Below are 12302 nucleotides of genomic sequence, written 5' to 3' on the forward strand. Positions count from 1 at the left end.
ATGGTGCTTTATGTCTAAACAGTAATGTCAAATTGTAGTAATGTTATCTACTTTATGACTACCACAGTGCAAACACACACAATATTGGGATGATTCAATTAATGGCAATTAATGACTGAAATGTCATATTAAAATATATATTGTGTTAAAAATGCACATATTAAATTTGAAACTGCAGGTATGAGGTTCTTTATCCCTGAATAGTCGTGTCAAATATTTTTTTAATGTAATCTACAATATGCCTACCACAATGTCATCTTACAATACATTTAGGTTATTTTTACAGTAACAATTCCTCTAAAATTATAATCAATATGCTGGAATCATCCATTTTTATGTGTATTTTTAGATGCCAAAAAGATTAGAGGAAGAAGAGAGAGAAAAAAAAAGCATCTTCAAAATGTAAACGGCATAATAATGGATGGCAATTCAAGTGACCTAGAGCAGTTAGAGGAAGAGGAGGAGAAGGAGGAGGAGAATGATGAGGAATGGATTCCTCAGGCCATGCATGATAATGGAAGTTCAGACACCAGTGATGAAGAAGATTATCAAGTTGAAAGTGTAGTCCAGAGCAGCATAGAAGTTGAGGTCCCAACAACACAGGACAGATTCAAATGGCAGTCGGTGAAGGATAATGCAAAAAAGAAAGAATACAGATGGAGATAAAAACAATTTCAACCTCCATCTGTCGATTTCATTGCATCTGATGAGGAAGGGACAGAAGACAGGTGTAACTGGACTCCATACATGTATTTCAAACAGTTTGTCACTGATGAAATGCTACAGGAAACGGCAGAACAAACAAATATGTACAGCGTACAAAAAGAGGGCAAGTCAGTAAACACAACTGCCAAAGAGATAGAGAAAGTTGCAATTATTGCACCAACAATCACTTCTCACATGTGTACTGTAAGAAGTGTAAGGTGCATCTTTGCCTGAACAAAGACAGAAACTGCTTTCGTGACTACCACAAAGTGAAATAAAAGGACTGGAAAAAAGATCTATGTAAAAAAAAAAAGAGAGAAAAACTGCCTAAAATGTTCTATATTTTCAAATTGTTAAAGGCATAATAGATGTTTTGGTATCTAAAATCTACACTGTTGTAAGCAAAACATTCCCTAAAAGCCTGATGTATCAAATGTGATACAAAAAATATATCATAAACAAAATAAGTTGGCAAAAAATTTTTTTTGGGATTTTGATTCAAGGATTAATAAACATCTAATTTCCAAAAATATATAATTTTCTGCCATTTTTTTAATGTGTCAGGCTTTAAAGGGTTAAGAGTACAAAGAACATCAGTCATAAATGATGAAAAATGCAGCAGGTGCTGGACAAAGTTCAAACTTTCTAGAGCGCACGTGTTTAACCTTCTGCATTCGAAAGCTCAAACAAATGGAATATGCTTTGAAATTCTACGTGTTCAACTGTAGGCATATCTCAGTGTACATGTACAAAAATTAACTATACTTTGGTTTCCAGGGTGAGCTTCGACATCACAGTGCTAAGAGGTCCTTCATGAAAACCACCCGAGCCCAGAGAGCAGTCAGGCACTCGCACAAGTGACGAGGTGGCCGAGTGGTTAAGGCGATGGACTGCTAATCCATTGTGCTCTGCACGCGTGGGTTCGAATCCCATCCTCGTCGTTCCTTGCTCTGCTCGTTCAACTGCTCTGAACATTTGGTGCACTTTCCTTTTGTTCCACGTTCACCTCATGCAGTGCGATCCAAAAGGGTCGATGATCTGAATCAGCTGTGTTAAATAACGGAAGTACTATTTAAAGGGACGAGACCTGTTCTTCAACAACACAATAAGCTTCAAAAGAAGCTGGCAAAAATTGCCAAGGCTGACTGTATTTCAAGTCATCCTGGCGGGGTATTGGGTAAAGTTTTCAACCAGCAATGATCGCGCCTCTGATGAGCCTCATAGGCTACAATATTGCCTCTGCGAAAGAATGGTGTCAAAGGTCGCGACCTTTCAACTGGACCCATGTGGACGTGGAACGACAGGGTGGTAATTGGCTCCAAACTGCGTGGTGTGTCTACGAATCCAGTAGGCAGTATGTACGAGAAGCCTTATTTGCTGCTCTCCCTTTACTTAAAGAGGTTTGTGAGTTGCTTTCTCGAACCCCTGGGGGAAGAGACTTATTGGTATCTTGGCAACAAGGGGTGGAGTCGTAAAGATCGCGGTTTGGGTCAGTATAGATTATGTTTGACGAGGCCCCTGGGGGGTTGGGTAGGATACTGACGAGTGCAGGGAGTGCAAGTTCTGAGGGAGGTCCTGTGTCAAATGTGCTACCCTTTGCTAGACTCAGGTGTTCTCTCAAAACGGCAACGGAGACCAGAACGACAGAGGGCCACAATGACAAACACTTGTCTGAGGGTCATGAGATAGGAGCAAGCTCAGCTTTTAAGAGTACAAAGAACATCAGTCATAAATGATGAAAAATGCAGCAGGTGCTGGACAAAGTTCAAACTTTCTAGAGCGCAAGTGTTTAACCTTCTGCATTCGAAAGCTCAAACAAATGGAATATGCTTTGAAATTCTACGTGTTCAACTGTAGGCATATCTCAGCGTACATGTACAAAAATTAACTATACTTTGGTTTCCAGGGTGAGCTTCGACATCACAGTGCTAAGAGGTCCTTCATGAAAACCACCCGAGCCCAGAGAGCAGTCAGGCACTTGCACAAGTGACGAGGTGGCCGAGTGGTTAAGGCGATGGACTGCTAATCCATTGTGCTCTGCACGCGTGGGTTCGAATCCCATCCTCGTCGTTCCTTGCTCTACTCGTTCATCTGCTCTGCACATTTGGTGCACTTTCCTTTTGTTCCACGTTCACCTCATGCAGTGCGATCCAAAAGGGTCGATGATCTGAATCAGCTGTGTTAAATAAAGGAAGTACTATTTAAAAGGAAGAGACCTGTTCTTCAACAACACAATAAGCTTCAAAAGAAGCTGGCAAAAATTGCCAAGGCTGACTGTATTTCAAGTCATCCTGGCGGGGTATTGGGTAAAGTTTTCAACCAGCAATGATCGCGCCTCGGATGAGCCTCATAGGCTACAATATTGCCTCTGCGAAAGAATGATGTCAAAGGTCGCGACCTTTCAACTGGACCCATGTGGACGTGGAACGACAGGGTGGTAATTGGCTCCAAACTGCGTGGTGTGTCTACGAATCCAGTAGGCAGTATGTACGAGAAGCCTTATTTGCTGCTCTCCCTTTACTTAAAGAGGTTTGTGAGTTGCTTTCTCGAAGCCCTGGGGGAAGAGACTTATTGGTATCTTGGCAAAAAGGGGTGGAGTGGTAAAGCTCGCGGTTTGGGTCAGTATAGATTCTGTTTTACGAGGCCCCTGGGGGGTTGGGTAGGATACTGACGAGTGCAGGGAGTGCAAGTTCTGAGGGAGGTCCTGTGTCAAATGTGCTACCCTTTGCTAGACTCAGGTGTTCTCTCAAAACGGCAACGGAGACCAGAACGACAGAGGGCCACAATGACAAACACTTGTCTGAGGGTCATGAGATAGGAGCAAGCTCAGCTTTTAAGAGTACAAAGAACATCAGTCATAAATGATGAAAAATGCAGCAGGTGCTGGACAAAGTTCAAACTTTCTAGAGCGCAAGTGTTTAACCTTCTGCATTCGAAAGCTCAAACAAATGGAATATGCTTTGAAATTCTACGTGTTCAACTGTAGGCATATCTCAGCGTACATGTACAAAAATTAACTATACTTTGGTTTCCAGGGTGAGCTTCGACATCACAGTGCTAAGAGGTCCTTCATGAAAACCACCCGAGCCCAGAGAGCAGTCAGGCACTTGCACAAGTGACGAGGTGGCCGAGTGGTTAAGGCGATGGACTGCTAATCCATTGTGCTCTGCACGCGTGGGTTCGAATCCCATCCTCGTCGTTCCTTGCTCTACTCGTTCATCTGCTCTGCACATTTGGTGCACTTTCCTTTTGTTCCACGTTCACCTCATGCAGTGCGATCCAAAAGGGTCGATGATCTGAATCAGCTGTGTTAAATAACGGAAGTACTATTTAAAGGGACGAGACCTGTTCTTCAACAACACAATAAGCTTCAAAAGAAGCTGGCAAAAATTGCCAAGGCTGACTGTATTTCAAGTCATCCTGGCGGGGTATTGGGTAAAGTTTTCAACCAGCAATGATCGCGCCTCGGATGAGCCTCATAGGCTACAATATTGCCTCTGCAAAAGAATGGTGTCAAAGGTCGCGACCTTTCATCTGGACCCATGTGGACGTGGAACGACAGGGTGGTAATTGGCTCCAAACTGCGTGGTGTGTCTACGAATCCAGTAGGCAGTATGTACGAGAAGCCTTATTTGCTGCTCTCCCTTTACTTAAAGAGGTTTGTGAGTTGCTTTCTCGAACCCCTGGGGGAAGAGACTTATTGGTATCTTGGCAACAAGGGGTGGAGTCGTAAAGATCGCGGTTTGGGTCAGTATAGATTCTGTTTGACGAGGCCCCTGGGGGGTTGTGTAGGATACTGACGAGTGCAGGGAGTGCAAGTTCTGAGGGAGGTCCTGTGTCAAATGTGCTACCCTTTGCTAGACTCAGGTGTTCTCTCAAAACGGCAACGGAGACCAGAACGACAGAGGGCCACAATGACAAGCGCTTGTCTGAGGGTCATTAGATAGGAGCAAGCTCAGCTTTTAAGAGTACAAAGAACATCAGTCATAAATGATGAAAAATGCAGCAGGTGCTGGACAAAGTTCAAACTTTGTAGAGCGCAAGTGTTTAACCTTCTGCATTCGAAAGCTCAAACAAATGGAATATGCTTTGAAATTCTACGTGTTCAACTGTAGGCATATCTCAGCGTACATGTACAAAAATTAACTATACTTTGGTTTCCAGGGTGAGCTTCGACATCACAGTGCTAAGAGGTCCTTCATGAAAACCACCCGAGTCCACAGAGCAGTCAGGCTCTCGTACAAGTGACGAGGTGGCCGAGTGGTTAAGGCGATGGACTGCTAATCCATTGTGCTCTGCACGCGTGGGTTCGAATCCCATCCTCGTCGTTCCTTGCTCTGCTGGTTCATCTGCTCTGCACATTTGGTGCACTTTCCTTTTGTTCCACGTTCACCTCATGCAGTGCGATCCAAAAGGGTCGATGATCTGAATCAGCTGTGTTAAATAAAGGAAGTACTATTTAAAAGGACGAGACCTGTTCTTCAACAACACAATAAGCTTCAAAAGAAGCTGGCAAAAATTGCCAAGGCTGACTGTATTTCAAGTCATCCTGGCGGGGTATTGGGTAAAGTTTTCAACCAGCAATGATCGCGCCTCGGATGAGCCTCATAGGCTACAATATTGCCTCTGCGAAAGAATGGTGTCAAAGGTCGCGACCTTTCAACTGGACCCATGTGGACGTGGAACGACAGGGTGGTAATTGGCTCCAAACTGCGTGGTGTGTCTACGAATCCAGTAGGCAGTATGTACGAGAAGCCTTATTTGCTGCTCTCCCTTTACTTAAAGAGGTTTGTGAGTTGCTTTCTCGAAGCCCTGGGGGAAGAGACTTATTGGTATCTTGGCAAAAAGGGGTGGAGTGGTAAAGCTCGCTGTTTGGGTCAGTATAGATTCTGTTTGACGAGGCCCCTGGGGGGTTGGGTAGGATACTGACGAGTGCAGGGAGTGCAAGTTCTGAGGGAGGTCCTGTGTCAAATGTGCTACCCTTTGCTAGACTCAGGTGTTCTCTCAAAACGGCAACGGAGACCAGAACGACAGAGGGCCACAATGACAAGCACTTGTCTGAGGGTCATGAGATAGGAGCAAGCTCAGCTTTTAAGAGTACAAAGAACATCAGTCATAAATGATGAAAAATGCAGCAGGTGCTGGACAAAGTTCAAACTTTCTAGAGCGCAAGTGTTTAACCTTCTGCATTCGAAAGCTCAAACAAATGGAATATGCTTTGAAATTCTACGTGTTCAACTGTAGGCATATCTCAGCGTACATGTACAAAAATTAACTATACTTTGGTTTCCAGGGTGAGCTTCGACATCACAGTGCTAAGAGGTCCTTCATGAAAACCACCCGAGCCCACAGAGCAGTCAGGCTCTCGCACAAGTGACGAGGTGGCCGAGTGGTTAAGGCGATGGACTGCTAATCCATTGTGCTCTGCACGCGTGGGTTCGAATCCCATCCTCGTCGTTCCTTGCTCTGCTGGTTCATCTGCTCTGCACATTTGGTGCACTTTCCTTTTGTTCCACGTTCACCTCATGCAGTGCGATCCAAAAGGGTCGATGATCTGAATCAGCTGTGTTAAATAAAGGAAGTACTATTTAAAAGGACGAGACCTGTTCTTCAACAACACAATAAGCTTCAAAAGAAGCTGGCAAAAATTGCCAAGGCTGACTGTATTTCAAGTCATCCTGGCGGGGTATTGGGTAAAGTTTTCAACCAGCAATGATCGCGCCTCGGATGAGCCTCATAGGCTACAATATTGCCTCTGCGAAAGAATGGTGTCAAAGGTCGCGACCTTTCAACTGGACCCATGTGGACGTGGAACGACAGGGTGGTAATTGGCTCCAAACTGCGTGGTGTGTCTACGAATCCAGTAGGCAGTATGTACGAGAAGCCTTATTTGCTGCTCTCCCTTTACTTAAAGAGGTTTGTGAGTTGCTTTCTCGAAGCCCTGGGGGAAGAGACTTATTGGTATCTTGGCAAAAAGGGGTGGAGTGGTAAAGCTCGCGGTTTGGGTCAGTATAGATTCTGTTTGACGAGGCCCCTGGGGGGTTGGGTAGGATACTGACGAGTGCAGGGAGTGCAAGTTCTGAGGGAGGTCCTGTGTCAAATGTGCTACCCTTTGCTAGACTCAGGTGTTCTCTCAAAACGGCAACGGAGACCAGAACGACAGAGGGCCACAATGACAAGCACTTGTCTGAGGGTCATGAGATAGGAGCAAGCTCAGCTTTTAAGAGTACAAAGAACATCAGTCATAAATGATGAAAAATGCAGCAGGTGCTGGACAAAGTTCAAACTTTCTAGAGCGCAAGTGTTTAACCTTCTGCATTCGAAAGCTCAAACAAATGGAATATGCTTTGAAATTCTACGTGTTCAACTGTAGGCATATCTCAGCGTACATGTACAAAAATTAACTATACTTTGGTTTCCAGGGTGAGCTTCGACATCACAGTGCTAAGAGGTCCTTCATGAAAACCACCCGAGCCCAGAGAGCAGTCAGGCACTCGCACAAGTGACGAGGTGGCCGAGTGGTTAAGGCGATGGACTGCTAATCCATTGTGCTCTGCACGCGTGGGTTCGAATCCCATCCTCGTCGTTCATTGCTCTGCTCGTTCATCTGCTCTGCACATTTGGTGCACTTTCCTTTTGTTCCACGTTCACCTCATGCAGTGCGATCCAAAAGGGTCGATGATCTGAATCAGCTGTGTTAAATAAAGGAAGTACTATTTAAAAGGACGAGACCTGTTCTTCAACAACACAATAAGCTTCAAAAGAAGCTGGCAAAAATTGCCAAGGCTGACTGTATTTCAAGTCATCCTGGCGGGGTATTGGGTAAAGTTTTCAACCAGCAATGATCGCGCCTCGGATGAGCCTCATAGGCTACAATATTGCCTCTGCGAAAGAATGGTGTCAAAGGTCGCGACCTTTCAACTGGACCCATGTGGACGTGGAACGACAGGGTGGTAATTGGCTCCAAACTGCGTGGTGTGTCTACGAATCCAGTAGGCAGTATGTACGAGAAGCCTTATTTGCTGCTCTCCTTTTACTTAAAGAGGTTTGTGAGTTGCTTTCTCGAAGCCCTGGGGGAAGAGACTTATTGGTATCTTGGCAAAAAGGGGTGGAGTGGTAAAGCTCGCGGTTTGGGTCAGTATAGATTCTGTTTGACGAGGCCCCTGGGGGGTTGGGTAGGATACTGACGAGTGCAGGGAGTGCAAGTTCTGAGGGAGGTCCTGTGTCAAATGTGCTACCCTTTGCTAGACTCAGGTGTTCTCTCAAAACGGCAACGGAGACCAGAACGACAGAGGGCCACAATGACAAACACTTGTCTGAGGGTCATTAGATAGGAGCAAGCTCAGCTTTTAAGAGTACAAAGAACATCAGTCATAAATGATGAAAAATGCAGCAGGTGCTGGACAAAGTTCAAACTTTCTAGAGCGCACGTGTTTAACCTTCTGCATTCGAAAGCTCAAACAAATGGAATATGCTTTGAAATTCTACGTGTTCAACTGTAGGCATATCTCAGCGTACATGTACAAAAATTAACTATACTTTGGTTTCCAGGGTGAGCTTCGACATCACAGTGCTAATAGGTCCTTCATGAAAACCACCCGAGCCCAGAGAGCAGTCAGGCACTCGCACAAGTGACGAGGTGGCCGAGTGGTTAAGGCGATGGACTGCTAATCCATTGTGCTCTGCACGCGTGGGTTCGAATCCCATCCTCGTCGTTCATTGCTCTGCTCGTTCATCTGCTCTGCACATTTGGTGCACTTTCCTTTTGTTCCACGTTCACCTCATGCAGTGCGATCCAAAAGGGTCGATGATCTGAATCAGCTGTGTTAAATAAAGGAAGTACTATTTAAAAGGACGAGACCTGTTCTTCAACAACACAATAAGCTTCAAAAGAAGCTGGCAAAAATTGCCAAGGCTGACTGTATTTCAAGTCATCCTGGCGGGGTATTGGGTAAAGTTTTCAACCAGCAATGATCGCGCCTCGGATGAGCCTCATAGGCTACAATATTGCCTCTGCGAAAGAATGGTGTCAAAGGTCGCGACCTTTCAACTGGACCCATGTGGACGTGGAACGACAGGGTGGTAATTGGCTCCAAACTGCGTGGTGTGTCTACGAATCCAGTAGGCAGTATGTACGAGAAGCCTTATTTGCTGCTCTCCTTTTACTTAAAGAGGTTTGTGAGTTGCTTTCTCGAAGCCCTGGGGGAAGAGACTTATTGGTATCTTGGCAAAAAGGGGTGGAGTGGTAAAGCTCGCGGTTTGGGTCAGTATAGATTCTGTTTGACGAGGCCCCTGGGGGGTTGGGTAGGATACTGACGAGTGCAGGGAGTGCAAGTTCTGAGGGAGGTCCTGTGTCAAATGTGCTACCCTTTGCTAGACTCAGGTGTTCTCTCAAAACGGCAACGGAGACCAGAACGACAGAGGGCCACAATGACAAACACTTGTCTGAGGGTCATTAGATAGGAGCAAGCTCAGCTTTTAAGAGTACAAAGAACATCAGTCATAAATGATGAAAAATGCAGCAGGTGCTGGACAAAGTTCAAACTTTCTAGAGCGCACGTGTTTAACCTTCTGCATTCGAAAGCTCAAACAAATGGAATATGCTTTGAAATTCTACGTGTTCAACTGTAGGCATATCTCAGTGTACATGTACAAAAATTAACTATACTTTGGTTTCCAGGGTGAGCTTCGACATCACAGTGCTAAGAGGTCCTTCATGAAAACCACCCGAGCCCAGAGAGCAGTCAGGCTCTCGCACAAGTGACGAGGTGGCCGAGTGGTTAAGGCGATGGACTGCTAATCCATTGTGCTCTGCACGCGTGGGTTCGAATCCCATCCTCGTCGTTCCTTGCTCTGCTCGTTCAACTGCTCTGAACATTTGGTGCACTTTCCTTTTGTTCCACGTTCACCTCATGCAGTGCGATCCAAAAGGGTCGATGATCTGAATCAGCTGTGTTAAATAACGGAAGTACTATTTAAAGGGACGAGACCTGTTCTTCAACAACACAATAAGCTTCAAAAGAAGCTGGCAAAAATTGCCAAGGCTGACTGTATTTCAAGTCATCCTGGCGGGGTATTGGGTAAAGTTTTCAACCAGCAATGATCGCGCCTCGGATGAGCCTCATAGGCTACAATATTGCCTCTGCAAAAGAATGGTGTCAAAGGTCGCGACCTTTCAACTGGACCCATGTGGACGTGGAACGACAGGGTGGTAATTGGCTCCAAACTGCGTGGTGTGTCTACGAATCCAGTAGGCAGTATGTACGAGAAGCCTTATTTGCTGCTCTCCCTTTACTTAAAGAGGTTTGTGAGTTGCTTTCTCGAACCCCTGGGGGAAGAGACTTATTGGTATCTTGGCAACAAGGGGTGGAGTCGTAAAGATCGCGGTTTGGGTCAGTATAGATTCTGTTTGACGAGGCCCCTGGGGGGTTGTGTAGGATACTGACGAGTGCAGGGAGTGCAAGTTCTGAGGGAGGTCCTGTGTCAAATGTGCTACCCTTTGCTAGACTCAGGTGTTCTCTCAAAACGGCAACGGAGACCAGAACGACAGAGGGCCACAATGACAAGCGCTTGTCTGAGGGTCATTAGATAGGAGCAAGCTCAGCTTTTAAGAGTACAAAGAACATCAGTCATAAATGATGAAAAATGCAGCAGGTGCTGGACAAAGTTCAAACTTTCTAGAGCGCAAGTGTTTAACCTTCTGCATTCGAAAGCTCAAACAAATGGAATATGCTTTGAAATTCTACGTGTTCAACTGTAGGCATATCTCAGCGTACATGTACAAAAATTAACTATACTTTGGTTTCCAGGGTGAGCTTCGACATCACAGTGCTAAGAGGTCCTTCATGAAAACCACCCGAGCCCACAGAGCAGTCAGGCTCTCGCACAAGTGACGAGGTGGCCGAGTGGTTAAGGCGATGGACTGCTAATCCATTGTGCTCTGCACGCGTGGGTTCGAATCCCATCCTCGTCGTTCCTTGCTCTGCTGGTTCATCTGCTCTGCACATTTGGTGCACTTTCCTTTTGTTCCACGTTCACCTCATGCAGTGCGATCCAAAAGGGTCGATGATCTGAATCAGCTGTGTTAAATAAAGGAAGTACTATTTAAAAGGACGAGACCTGTTCTTCAACAACACAATAAGCTTCAAAAGAAGCTGGCAAAAATTGCCAAGGCTGACTGTATTTCAAGTCATCCTGGCGGGGTATTGGGTAAAGTTTTCAACCAGCAATGATCGCGCCTCGGATGAGCCTCATAGGCTACAATATTGCCTCTGCGAAAGAATGGTGTCAAAGGTCGCGACCTTTCAACTGGACCCATGTGGATGTGGAACGACAGGGTGGTAATTGGCTCCAAACTGCGTGGTGTGTCTACGAATCCAGTAGGCAGTATGTACGAGAAGCCTTATTTGCTGCTCTCCCTTTACTTAAAGAGGTTTGTGAGTTGCTTTCTCGAAGCCCTGGGGGAAGAGACTTATTGGTATCTTGGCAAAAAGGGGTGGAGTGGTAAAGCTCGCGGTTTGGGTCAGTATAGATTCTGTTTGACGAGGCCCCTGGGGGGTTGGGTAGGATACTGACGAGTGCAGGGAGTGCAAGTTCTGAGGGAGGTCCTGTGTCAAATGTGCTACCCTTTGCTAGACTCAGGTGTTCTCTCAAAACGGCAACGGAGACCAGAACGACAGAGGGCCACAATGACAAGCACTTGTCTGAGGGTCATGAGATAGGAGCAAGCTCAGCTTTTAAGAGTACAAAGAACATCAGTCATAAATTATGAAAAATGCAGCAGGTGCTGGACAAAGTTCAAACTTTCTAGAGCGCAAGTGTTTAACCTTCTGCATTCGAAAGCTCAAACAAATGGAATATGCTTTGAAATTCTACGTGTTCAACTGTAGGCATATCTCAGCGTACATGTACAAAAATTAACTATACTTTGGTTTCCAGGGTGAGCTTCGACATCACAGTGCTAAGAGGTCCTTCATGAAAACCACCCGAGCCCAGAGAGCAGTCAGGCACTCGCACAAGTGACGAGGTGGCCGAGTGGTTAAGGCGATGGACTGCTAATCCATTGTGCTCTGCACGCGTGGGTTCGAATCCCATCCTCGTCGTTCATTGCTCTGCTCGTTCATCTGCTCTGCACATTTGGTGCACTTTCCTTTTGTTCCACGTTCACCTCATGCAGTGCGATCCAAAAGGGTCGATGATCTGAATCAGCTGTGTTAAATAACGGAAGTACTATTTAAAGGGACGAGACCTGTTCTTCAACAACACAATAAGCTTCAAAAGAAGCTGGCAAAAATTGCCAAGGCTGACTGTATTTCAAGTCATCCTGGCGGGGTATTGGGTAAAGTTTTCAACCAGCAATGATCGCGCCTCTAATGAGCCTCATAGGCTACAATATTGCCTCTGCGAAAGAATGGTGTCAAAGGTCGCGACCTTTCAACTGGACCCATGTGGACGTGGAACGATAGGGTGGTAATTGGCTCCAAACTGCGTGGTGTGTCTACGAATCCAGTAGGCAGTATGTACGAGAAGCCTTATTTGCTGCTCTCCCTTTACTTAAAGAGGTTTGTGAGTTGCTTTCTCGAACCCCTGGGGGAAGA

General features: G+C 45.7%; 1 protein-coding gene and 20 non-coding genes across 21 annotated transcripts in view; 10 read left to right on the forward strand and 11 right to left on the reverse strand.

Annotated features, from left to right (window-relative positions):
• Positions 1-12302, reverse strand: part of LOC128026950 (ligand-dependent nuclear receptor corepressor-like protein) — a 473072-nt gene that overhangs the window by 305638 nt on the left and 155132 nt on the right. The gene's annotated exons all lie outside the window — the stretch shown is intronic.
• On the forward strand, positions 1565-1646 carry trnas-gcu (transfer RNA serine (anticodon GCU)). Its single transcript has one exon. It is a non-coding gene; the product is annotated as a tRNA-Ser (tRNA).
• On the reverse strand, positions 1816-1956 carry LOC128028122 (U4 spliceosomal RNA). Its single transcript, XR_008187106.1, has one exon. It is a non-coding gene; the product is annotated as a U4 spliceosomal RNA (small nuclear RNA).
• trnas-gcu (transfer RNA serine (anticodon GCU)) lies at positions 2694-2775 on the forward strand. Its single transcript has one exon. It is a non-coding gene; the product is annotated as a tRNA-Ser (tRNA).
• On the reverse strand, positions 2945-3085 carry LOC128027966 (U4 spliceosomal RNA). Its single transcript, XR_008186958.1, has one exon. It is a non-coding gene; the product is annotated as a U4 spliceosomal RNA (small nuclear RNA).
• trnas-gcu (transfer RNA serine (anticodon GCU)) lies at positions 3823-3904 on the forward strand. Its single transcript has one exon. It is a non-coding gene; the product is annotated as a tRNA-Ser (tRNA).
• LOC128028123 (U4 spliceosomal RNA) lies at positions 4074-4214 on the reverse strand. Its single transcript, XR_008187107.1, has one exon. It is a non-coding gene; the product is annotated as a U4 spliceosomal RNA (small nuclear RNA).
• Positions 4952-5033, forward strand: trnas-gcu (transfer RNA serine (anticodon GCU)). Its single transcript has one exon. It is a non-coding gene; the product is annotated as a tRNA-Ser (tRNA).
• On the reverse strand, positions 5203-5343 carry LOC128027967 (U4 spliceosomal RNA). Its single transcript, XR_008186959.1, has one exon. It is a non-coding gene; the product is annotated as a U4 spliceosomal RNA (small nuclear RNA).
• trnas-gcu (transfer RNA serine (anticodon GCU)) lies at positions 6081-6162 on the forward strand. The gene has a single exon. It is a non-coding gene; the product is annotated as a tRNA-Ser (tRNA).
• LOC128027968 (U4 spliceosomal RNA) lies at positions 6332-6472 on the reverse strand. Its single transcript, XR_008186960.1, has one exon. It is a non-coding gene; the product is annotated as a U4 spliceosomal RNA (small nuclear RNA).
• trnas-gcu (transfer RNA serine (anticodon GCU)) lies at positions 7210-7291 on the forward strand. Its single transcript has one exon. It is a non-coding gene; the product is annotated as a tRNA-Ser (tRNA).
• On the reverse strand, positions 7461-7601 carry LOC128027969 (U4 spliceosomal RNA). Its single transcript, XR_008186961.1, has one exon. It is a non-coding gene; the product is annotated as a U4 spliceosomal RNA (small nuclear RNA).
• trnas-gcu (transfer RNA serine (anticodon GCU)) lies at positions 8339-8420 on the forward strand. The gene has a single exon. It is a non-coding gene; the product is annotated as a tRNA-Ser (tRNA).
• On the reverse strand, positions 8590-8730 carry LOC128027970 (U4 spliceosomal RNA). The gene has a single exon (XR_008186962.1). It is a non-coding gene; the product is annotated as a U4 spliceosomal RNA (small nuclear RNA).
• trnas-gcu (transfer RNA serine (anticodon GCU)) lies at positions 9468-9549 on the forward strand. Its single transcript has one exon. It is a non-coding gene; the product is annotated as a tRNA-Ser (tRNA).
• Positions 9719-9859, reverse strand: LOC128028134 (U4 spliceosomal RNA). Its single transcript, XR_008187118.1, has one exon. It is a non-coding gene; the product is annotated as a U4 spliceosomal RNA (small nuclear RNA).
• trnas-gcu (transfer RNA serine (anticodon GCU)) lies at positions 10597-10678 on the forward strand. Its single transcript has one exon. It is a non-coding gene; the product is annotated as a tRNA-Ser (tRNA).
• LOC128027971 (U4 spliceosomal RNA) lies at positions 10848-10988 on the reverse strand. The gene has a single exon (XR_008186963.1). It is a non-coding gene; the product is annotated as a U4 spliceosomal RNA (small nuclear RNA).
• trnas-gcu (transfer RNA serine (anticodon GCU)) lies at positions 11726-11807 on the forward strand. Its single transcript has one exon. It is a non-coding gene; the product is annotated as a tRNA-Ser (tRNA).
• LOC128028133 (U4 spliceosomal RNA) lies at positions 11977-12117 on the reverse strand. Its single transcript, XR_008187117.1, has one exon. It is a non-coding gene; the product is annotated as a U4 spliceosomal RNA (small nuclear RNA).

This window comes from Carassius gibelio, chromosome A14 (genome assembly GCF_023724105.1).
Source record: "Carassius gibelio isolate Cgi1373 ecotype wild population from Czech Republic chromosome A14, carGib1.2-hapl.c, whole genome shotgun sequence".
Lineage (NCBI taxonomy): Eukaryota > Metazoa > Chordata > Actinopteri > Cypriniformes > Cyprinidae > Carassius > Carassius gibelio.